The sequence below is a fragment of the Diabrotica virgifera genome, chromosome 8, assembly GCF_917563875.1.
Source record: "Diabrotica virgifera virgifera chromosome 8, PGI_DIABVI_V3a".
In the NCBI taxonomy this organism is placed as follows: Eukaryota; Metazoa; Arthropoda; class Insecta; order Coleoptera; family Chrysomelidae; genus Diabrotica; species Diabrotica virgifera.
Genome location: NC_065450.1, coordinates 92,144,091 through 92,156,009, shown reverse-complemented (window position 1 = coordinate 92,156,009; position 11,919 = coordinate 92,144,091).

Below are 11,919 nucleotides of genomic sequence, written 5' to 3'. Positions count from 1 at the left end.
TAATTTTTTTTAATTAGATAATAATATTACAAATATAATCTGTATAATTTATAAGACTATACAAATCAAAGAAAATACCATTTTATAAATGCAAGAAACACATTTGATTTGCTTTTATTCCAAATTGAAAATAAAATGTGACAACTGTCAGATTTAACTAAAATGTCATGTTAGAATAAATGTCATAAATGTGTATTATCCAATGAACTGTCAATACGGATGGAATGGCCATGTCCCATTCAAATTGTGAAGCAAGATTGACACCAACATACAAGAGAGAGGTCCTAGAGAGAGACAGACAAGGTGTTGGAGAATTTGACAGGCCGTGTAATTTGAGTAGCCTATATAAATGGACACGATTGAATCAGTATTTACAGTTCGTTGAATATTTTAACTTATATTTTAACTTGGCTAAGGCCTAATGCTGATTGGCAGTACATATTTCAAAATTTAACCACTTTTTTGTATTTAGGGGATAAATAGAGTACACAGTGCCATACTTGGTGTTTAGATACTTTTCAGAATTGTTATTTGTATTTATCAAAACAAATACCTACTTTCCTAAAGTATTTGGGAGTTAAATAATTTTAAAACTATTTAAATACTAAATTAGTGACTGTTTTATACAAAGTGAAGAAGTCCTTGATTATGTTTTTATGTTAAGGCGGCTGCACAATTGCCCGGGAACGGGAACGAGAACGGAAACGGGAACGGGAAAAAAGTTAACCTCTATGTAAATTAATGTTGTAGATGCACAATAACTGAGAACGAGAAGCTGTCCGGTAACGGGAACGGGAAAGTTGACCATGTTTTAACTTTCTCGTTCCCGTTGTATTCCCGGAACCAATCAGAAGGCAGTATTAAAAATACTGTCAAATGCCCAATAAAAATTTGTTATTAGAAGTGTGTGATCAAGTTTTAGTGACAATTTTTATACATTTTGCATTAAAATAAATGACGAACGATTGATTTCTTTATTGGAAAAATGTCCTCATCCGTATGATTGATGTAGATCATAGTACACGTACTTATATGGTAATTAGATACAATAATAATATACATATTTGAATGATATGCTTTTTATCTTTATGCTGACAAACCTTTGCGATTGCACACATATATTGTGTAAATTAGTTCCAAGATTATAAAAAACGAAAATATTAAAAGCTTGTCATCAAATAAATCCATATTTTTAGAGTTAACAGACATGTTCTTTTAATAAAATTAGAAAAAGATCGTTCCACAAAATTTATTTTGAGAAGAAAAATAATTAATACCACAAGTGACAGTGACACAAGACAGCTGTTTACCATTTAATTGTGAATCTGCTGATGCTTTCAGTTTCCGTTCTCGTTCCCGTTTCCGTTCTCGTTCCCGTTCCCGGTCAATTGTGCAGCCGCCTTTACTTTTATATTTAGACTTTTATATTTCCCCGATTTAAGTTGATATAGGCAACTCAAATTACACGGCCTGTCAAAGTTTCCACCACCTTGTCTGTCTCTCTCTAGGACCTCTCTCTTGTATCGTGGCTGCATTAGTTGTCTTTGTGCCTATTCCATCCGTATTGACAGTTCATTGGTATTATCACGGACTTACCCTTTTTCCTATCATTTGTTACGCACTGAAAAATGCTCATGAAAAGGACAATATCATCTTATATAGGCAGACTGTATGGAAAGACCATATAGTCCAGGAAATGAAGCTGAAAAAATGGCAAAACCTCGCAATTTTTTCGTCCAGCATCGATTTGTACAAAAATTTGGGATTAGGCTCATTACACCCTCTAGTTCATTTTCTATATTGAGCCGTTGTACGCGTTTGATGTTTTAAGGGTAAAAACTACCCCTAATTGTAAAAAATTATAAAATTATATTATAGACTTGGTCCTGCGTTTTCGCAAGACCAAGACCAAGACCAAGACCGCCTAATTTGAGCAAGACCAAGACCAAGACTTACCGTGCAAGATTTGAGCAAGAACAAGACTAAGCCTGCAAGACTCTTGCATCTTGCAATTAGAACTGAGGGTCGTTTTATGAAGTATATTAGTTCGGGTATATTCTTAGGTAGGTACTCTATGAGAAGCAAAAAAATTTGTAAAATTGGACTTATGCGCCTTACGAACAATACCATAAACAAACATACATTCTTCGCTCTGAAATTAGTTGTCCAGGTTTTGAGAATAGCCGCCCTCTATTAATAAATTAATATATCGAAACTTTTTAAAAATATGTCATATGCTGATAAAAAATATACCTACCTAATAAGTAGTTCATTTTTTTCCTTAATTAGTTTTCTAGGAATTTCAACACCACAAATCATATCGATATATAGAATAATAAGACTATTATGTATATTTTTTCTGCTGAGTGGGATTACGATAACGAGACATATTAATAACAGATAATGCCGTGCCGGCTATACCGTGTAACCAAATACCCAAATATTTAGTAACGATATACTGTCTACGAGGCATTCAACAAAGAAACATTTACAGTGAAGTACATGGAAAACAAAAGGACATTGATGGCAGTTTTTTCTTTAGGTAGTTGAATTAAATTGGTCATTTGTTTTATCAATCGACTGTTCTTTTGATACTCTTTGGTTTATATACACTACTCCAAGAAATTAACGCACCACCTTAAAAACGAGTTATTTTTGGTGTCTCGAATTTCCTAAACTTGTTCGATTTAAGTGGTTGATAATTTGATTTTTTATTTATTTGATTTTTATGTTTGATAATAATATAGCCTTATTCTGTATTGGGACCGTGCAAGTTCGGCAAAGCGACCTCTATTTCTACGCTCTGTACTTTTATTCGCACTTTTAATTATATTGGCCAATTATATTAGTCCTGGTTGCTGGATAATTGTCAAGGCCATAGTCCAAAAAAATAATAAGAAGAAAAAATAAGATGCAGGTTATGTTATGCAAACTTAAACAATTGTATGTAGTAAATAAAATTAGTTATTAAAATGCAGTACTGCAAGCAAAATACAATTAATTAAATTTACCTTTATATAATAATTGCATATCATATCAATATTGTGGAGCAATATATAATTTTTCTGCTTCAAGGAGAGAAGGTATGAAATATACGTCAATTTGACAATTTCAATTGACAATATGAATTATTTAAGATAGTTGCAATATTTCTCCGCGACTCGCGCACGTTTTTTTCTCGTTTCCCTTCCAAGTACTTGCACACCGCGAATAAATATCGCTGTAATAATATTGTTTCTAGACAGGTAAATTGTCATTGTATACCAGGTGTACCAATCAAACTGTATTTTTTTTCTCAATGTTCGCATCACCCTGTGGAATATTCTAGCATTTATAAAATATTGAAATTAAACCCAACTCTAGCCTCATATTTTCTTAACATTTTGTTTTTTGATTCATTCGCTTATGTTGGATAATAAAAAGTTAAGTACTTTTTTAACTAGCCATGTTTTTCATCAATACAGGGTGTTTTTAAATAAGTATGGCAAACTTTAAGGGGTAATTCTGCATGAAAAATAATTTGACAGTTTGCTTTATAAATGTAAAGCTGGTTCCTAAAAAAACTGATACGACTCTTAGTAAGATTTGATCATTTTGAGCAGTGTATGATTGGTCTGACATTATATTATATTTATTATGACAGACAAATAATAAAATAAACAAACAAACAGTCATTTTTTAAGGTTGAAGTTATCTGACAAATTTTAAGATTTGGCAGTGACAGTGACAGTATGTAAATAATAAGTATTTATCCTTCAAAATATAATAAATTAAATATAATTAAACTCATATTCATTGTATCACACCTCATCAAAAACGTTTTACAAGAACATAGTCAGCGATTTTGACATGGCTTAGAGCCAGACTACATCAAGATCCCCTATAAATCGTGCTGGTAATTGCCTTGCAGCGAGATCAAAAACAAAAGAAGAAGAAGAAGAAAGTACACTGCTCAATTTTCTACAAAATACGCTTTAAGAGTCGTATCAGTTTTTTTTGGAACCAGCTGTACCTATGTTCGCAAATGCTTCGTTTCCGAAATAGGGGGTGTTAAAATTTTTCTTACAAACTGACGATTTATTTATTGCTCTAAAACCGGTTGAGATATGCAAATGAAATTTGGTGGGTTTGGGTGGCGCATTTTTGACATACAATTAAGAATTTAATATTCACCATTGGCGCGCATACGGGTAACATGACCCGTTTGTTTAGAATTACCCCTTAAAATTTGCCATACTTATTTAAAAACACCCTGTATTGATGAAAAACATGGCTAGTTGTTAAAATATCTAACTTTACTGTTATCCAACATAAGCTAATGAAAAAACAAAATGTTAAAAAAATATCAGACTGTAGCTGGGTTTTAATTTCAGTATTTTATAAATGCTAGAATATTCCACAGGATGATGCTAACTTTGAGAAAAAAACACAGTTTGATGGGTACACTCATAGTACCGATACGGTATCCGGTACCTATACAACGACAATTTAACTTCTAGCAACAGTATTATTACAGCGATATTGTTAACGAATAAGGCTATATAATATTAAAAAATCACTTAAATCAGACAACAGGTTTAGGAAATTCGAGACATCAAAAATTACCAATTTTTAAGGAGGTGCCTTAATTTCTTGGAGAAGTGTATAATTCTCGGTTTGGTATTCGGTACACAAATGAGAACTGGCATTAACATATGAAGGGCCAGGGGAAAGAACGATGCATGTCTATCTGCAAGCATTTTCGGTAAAATGAGAAACAAAGTTACATATTCATTGTTCTTACCCCTTGCGTCCAATCTTGTGACGTGATTTTAAGACGATTATCATATTTATTTCCCCTTGTCCATTCACAGGTTGATAGTACTCTTTCTAACAGATTGCACAAAAATCTCAAAATGACCAAAAATTGACATCCATCCTTTTTCCCTCTGGCCCTTCATATTGTGCACATCTGTCACCGAATTGAATGCTTTTCAAATCACATAGTGTCAATAGCAAATACTCGAAAAAATACGTAAGTTCCTAATAAACTTAGGAACATAGACACGGATCGCTTAGATCGTAGGTTCAAACCCCACCCGGTGTCAGTTGTTTAGATATTTATTATTTAGTTGGTCTTTACTATGGCTGTGATATTAAAGCTTAAAATTGACCTACTCTGTTACGTTGTTCTAAGATATGTAATAGGCTAATGGGCAACTGCGAGACTTGCAAGACTCTTGCTGCAAGACCAAGACCAAGACCTGGAGCGCAATACCAAGACCAAGACCAGATGTACTGTCGCAAGACCAAGACCAAGACTCTCTAAGTCTCGTCTTGGTCATGCATTTGGGCAACACTACTCGTCCCCCACTCTGGTTTTCGCCCGTTGGGGAAAGTCATGTGCACAACTAATTCAACATATCCTCATATAGCTTTTCCATATTACCTATCATGAGCAAATCTATCTCTCCGACTATAATAACCGGCAAAATAATGCAAAAGATGAAAATAATGTAAGATAGTTATAATTGGCAATGTTAAGTCACAATGCTACGTCTTCTCTGTCCTTTTTTATGGTGTTGAATCATGGACCTTGAACGACGATATGTGATGAAAATTATAAGCATTTGAAATGTGGCTATATCGGAGAATTCTTAAAATCCCATGGACTGACCGCGTCACAAATGAGGAAGTCCTTAGAAGAATGGGGAAGAACTGAGAAGTACTAACCACCATAAAATCTCGAAAGTTGGAATACTTTGGACACATTATCCGAAATGAATCCAGATATGCCCTCCTACAAGCCATCCTGCAAGGAAAAATATTTGGAAAGCTAGGTCCAGGAAGAAGAAGAACATCCTGGTTAAAGAACCTCAGAACCTGGTACAATACATCTGTTCAGCTTTTCCGCGTTGCTGCAGATAAAGTGAAGATTGCCATGATGATCGCCAACATTCGTCAAGCATAGGCACATCAAGAAGAAGAAGTCACAATGACGACCTCTCGTGGATTTCGGCGGAACTAAAATTGGTTGTTTTTTTTCTTTTTATTGAGCCTGCTATAATGGGGGTTTTTAATGTCAAATCGTTGTCAAATTTTGAAATTTCAAACGCGGGAAAAATATTCATTGTTTATTTTTACAAATTGGTGGCTAATACAAAATTATTAGCATGTAATCTTCACGTTTCAATAAAGGCTGGCGTCGATGTTGTACAGAAACTTATAAAAAAATCTGCTGATGAAGTACAAAATTGCAATATTGTCCAGTTAAAAAATGGAATAAGTATTATCGATCGAAGCTTGTAGTTTAAGCAAAAATATCAAGTATTTTTATATTTGCAGTGACAACTTTAAAAAAGACTACATTACTGCAAGTTAGTAATTTATATTAATGATACTTATCTTTATACTAATAGTCCAGGGTAATAAGGTTTTTCCATGACACTTCAACAGCCAGGGTACTGAAGCATTTTTTCGACAAGTAATACCTGTAAGAACAAATTGTAACTATGTTTAACCATTGTAACCATTGTAACCATTTTTATTTATAAACAATTTAGTGTCAAAAAAACGGCCCTTTTTCCTTTTTTTGCAAATTAATGGAAAACAGTAAGATTTATGGTTTTCTTAGTACAGACATCTTCGAGACGTTCGAGAGAATGGAAAAAGCTTTAAAATGGCGTATTACAAAGTTTAATACACTAATTTATTGTTAATATAATTGCGAAAAAATTTCGAAATTTCAAAAAAAAATAATTTCGCAATAACTATTGTAAAAATAAGTATAGAGCTTTGAGATTTTTGTCAAATGAGGGTTCTTTGCTGCTTAATATGTGACAAAAATTTCAAAGCGATTCATTGAATTGTTTAAATTTTATTCAAATTGTTTATCCCACAGAGCTTTTTTTGCAATAACATAAGTCAGAAAAACATAATGTTAGAACCATTCTAAAGGTGTCAAATGAAAGAGCATGAGCCAAACTTTCAAATTGGTTTAAAAAAGTTTAAAAATGCATTTATTAGTAATAAATAATTATGCAAAATTCTGTTCAATTTTTCCTTATAAACTTTTTATTTTTTTATATAATAAAAAATTATATATTTATTTATTACAATAATCATTACTTGGTAGTTATGTACCTACCTAAAAAACGGTGCAAAATAAGATTTTTTTGAAAAAAGTTATTCAAAAAGTTTAAAGGATTCAAAAAAAGAAAAATTGACGACACTTTTGCGTAATTATTTATTACTAATAAATGCATTTTTATTCACTTTTTTTTTAACCAATTTGAAAGTTTAGTTCATGCTCTTTTTTATTTGACACCTGTAGAAAACGTTATGTTTTTCTGACTTATGTTACTGCAAAAAAAAGCTCTCTGGGATAAACAATTTGAATAAAATTTAAACAATTGAATGAATCGCTTTGAAATTTTTGTCACATATTAAGCACCAAAGAACCCTCATTTGTCAAAAATTTAAAAGCTCTATACTTATTTTTACACTAGTTATTGCGAAATTAATTTTTTTGAAATTTTGACTTTTTTCGCAATTATATTAACAATAAATGAGTATATTTAACTTTGTAATACGCCATTTTAAAGCTTTTTCCATTCTCTCGCAGATGTCTGTACTAAGAAAACCATAATTCTTACTGTTCTCCATTAATTTGAAAAAAAAGGGAAAAAGGCCGTTTTTGACACTAAATTGTTTATAAATAAAAATGGCCGCCAGATTCCACGCAAAAAATAGTTACAATTTGTTCTTATGAGTATAACCTTTCGAAAAAACGCTTCAGTACCCTGGCTGTTGAAGTGTCACGAACAGGGTATATTTTTGTCTTATTACCCTGGCCTATAAGCAGATAGGTACACAGTGTACCTAATTTGATCACAATGTTATTGCTTCACAGGTACAGTAGCTCATTAACATCAAAAATTGTTTCACCTTCTTTAAGTTTTCGGTTTCTTTCACCGATATATTTAATAAAATGTCACGATAAATACGATAAATGTCAGATCGTTGTCAAATTTTGAAATTTCAAACGCGCGAAAAAATATTCATTGTTTACATTTAAATGATTTAAATTAATTGTTGGGTAATATTGTTGAGTAATTGTTATACCGGGTGTCCACTTATATTTTCCCCGATTTTAACTGCGTATAACTTCTAAACAGCCCAAGATAGAAATATGCGGTTTTCGCTGAAATGTTTTAGTTTAGTAAAAGTTTTGTCTGAATGGATTGAATTTTTTATATCGCTTTCAAATAAGAAAAAAATGGCGGGTTGTTGAAAAAAAAACGTTGTTGACTTTTTTTTAATGGAACACCCAGTATATTTTTTTGTAAATTGAAAGAAAGGTCATTCACCTATCCAGCGATATAAAGTTTTTCAAAATCGGTTTTCAGATCACTGAGTAATTAATTTTTAAAATGAGAGGCGCAACGTGGATCTCACATACCAAATATAATAACATAACTAAGCAAATTGATATTATGTTATGTGATTTCCACATTGCATCTCTCATTTTAAAAATTATTTGCTCACTTATTTGACAACCGATTTTAAAAAATTTATATCGCTGGATAGGTAAATGACCGTTTTTTCAAGTTACAAAAAAATATAGTGGGTGTTTTAATAAAAAAAGTCAACACCGTTTTTTTTTCAAAAATTCGCCATTTTTTATTTAAAAGCGATACAAAAAAATGGTCATTTACCTAAAAACTTGAAAAGACGGACCTATCCAGCAATATAAATTTTTTTAAAATCGGTTTTCAAATGTGTGAGAAATTAATTTTTATTTTGTGGAAATCACATAACATAATATCAATTTGCTTAATTATGATATTTAGGTATATAGCGATACGCTTTAATTACTATTTTTGCTAATTTTAATTTTAATATTTTTTCTCAAAACGAAATAATATGGGTCATATAAAGTTACCGTTAATATACAAACCAGACGCTAAGAAAGACATGGTTTTACGAAACGAAATGCATCCAACCATATGTTTTTGAAGTGTCAGATTAACAAACTGAAGTCCTCACAAATTAATTACCATATGAGACCATTATTTCAACAACTCACTTTGGGACATGCATTCGTTTTTAAAACTGTAGAAGTGTGTCTGTTTTTATACGTCAGATCAAAATAATTTATTGTCCTCTCCGGGCCATATTGTAGAAAGGCATAACATCGATATAATAGGTTGTGGCTTTTCTTAACAGTCTATTCACAGCGGGCAAACAAGGCACTACTCGCTAACGACCGACCCTTTTCCGAGATCTAAGTAAGCAACACCTTTTTGTTACCAAAATAAATAAATGTTTTACTGTTCGTCGTTAACTTATTTTTATTATTTTTAATTAATTCCGTCAACTCACACCTACCGGAATAGGTATGTGATATCCACGTTGCACCTCTCATTTTAAAAATTACTCAGTGATTTGACAACCGATTTTGAAAAACTTTATCGCTGGATAGGTAAATGACCTTTATTTCAATTTGCAAAAAAAATATACTGGGTGTTCCATTAAAAAAAAGTCAAGTGTTTTTTTCAAAAATCCTTAATTTTTTTTCGTATTTGAAAGCGATATAAAAAATTTAATCCATTCAGACAAAACTTTTACTAAAATAAAACATTTCAGCGAAAACCGCATATTTCTATCTTGAGCCGGAGCTGTTTAGAAGTTATAGGCAATTTTAACTATTTAATGGGAAATAAGCCACAATATTATTTAAAAAATGATTTTTATTAACGTTTCGACGCCCAAATCGGGTGCCGTTGTCAAAATACAAAATACTACTAACATAAACAAAAATGTTGTTGCTTAGTAAAAAAATTCTTCTAATAATTTATTTAATTTGACTCATTTATATCGGCAATTCAGATACATATGATACATTTTAAAGTAGAAGACTTTAAAATGATGTTGCCAATATTTATGAGTTGCGTTCCTGGGACGACTTTACTGAAAGATAGTTCATTCGATTACCTGAAATCAACCACAACTCAAGAATATCCGTCACAAAAAAATCATAGCATGTGATCTGTCTTTAAAAAGACAACCACATGCAACGGTGGCATTAAAATTCTCGCGTTGGAGAACTCATAGTAAATCACGAGGGAAAACCAGGAAAAACCTCGTGATACTATCCCTTTTTTCCTGGTTTTCCCTCGTGATTTACTATGAGTTCTCCAACGCGAGAATTTTAATGTCACCGTTGCATGTGGTTGTCTTTTTAAAGACAGATCACATGCTATGATTTTTTTGTGACGGATATTCTTGAGTTGTGGTTGATTTCAAGTAATCGAATGAACTATCTTTCAGTAAAGTCGTCCCAGGAACGCAACTCATAAATATTGGCAACATCATTTTAAAGTCTTCTACTTTAAAATGTATCATATGTATCTGAATTGCCGATATAAATGAGTCAAATTAAATAAATTATTAGAAGAATTTTTTTACTAAGCAACAACATTTTTGTTTATGTTAGTAGTATTTTGTATTTTGACAACGGCACCCGATTTGGGCGTCGAAACGTTAATAAAAATCATTTTTTAAATAATATTGTGGCTTATTTCCCATTAAATAGTTAAAATTGTAAAAATGCCACAAGAAAATAGCTTCAGAACAACATTAAGTTATAGGCAGTTAAAATGGGGGAAAATATAAGTGGACACCCGGTATAACAATTACTCAACAATATTACCCAACAATTCATTTAAATGTAAACAATGAATATTTTTTCGCGCGTTTGAAATTTCAAAATTTGACAACGATTTGACATTAAAAACCTCCATTATAGTCGCGGTTCTTACCGGTTCTTAGACATTTACTTAGAGACATGTTAACAATAGACCAGACTAGGGTGGTAATATCAAGTACGGTGGTCTAGCTATCTTTGTCTGTCGTACGAGTGTGAGCGTATCTACCAAGAGGTGACTGCTCCGCGTTACGCTATTTTTCGGAACTGGCCTAATTAATTGGTTATTATATCTATGCATTAACTACGGTTGCCCAGATCGACTAACCAATGAATATTAAGGGTGCGATTATGAGTCACAAGTATACTGTAATTTGCATCGTAATATGATTAATCGGTATTTTTATGTCTTTGATGTTTGGAAAATAGTCAAGACAGTTAAGAAATAAAGATGTTTAGTGGATTAAAATACCTAATTATGGAAAACTGTTGACATTTATCCAACGGTTAATGCAATATTTACGGAAATCTAGGACTTCAATCTCCATTCTACACTGAAAATTTGTCGCTGGATTTCCATTAATACTGGATTAACTATTGAATACATACCTTAGAGGTCAACTAGGATTATGTGAATTAGAATTAGTTGTATAATTTATCGTAAGAATTTAAATAATAGGTAATAAATTTGGCCACACTACAGCTTGTACCTGGCATTCTAAAATGTCATTAACATTATTATTACGTTAATACATAATGAAATTTTAACGTTTTAACCTTCTTCTTCATGTGCCGTGCTCGATTATCGAGCGTTGGCTATAGTAATTTTGTTGACGGCAGCTCGAAAAAGGGATGCAGAGGATCTGTTAAACCATTCTCTCAGGTTTCTAAGCCATGACGTCTACCTTGCATTATATTATTAAATGGAATAGATTATATCTCTCTGGGTGTCGCATAACATGGCCAAAATATTTAAGTTTCGATTTTTAACTTATTTTTAACTATTTTTAACTGTTCTGACGACTTGCATGACTTTTCCCATACGGTGCATAACAACTTCGCAAAACAACCTATCTTATAAATATACATTAAAAGGGTAAACCCTGTAGTTGGCTGTATACCTTTGTTAAGACAACGTAGAATGAAGTAAACACTTCTGATGTATATAGGTATATTATAAATTTATTAAAAAATTTTTAAAATTCATCCACAAGGGAGTGGTTGTACAAAAC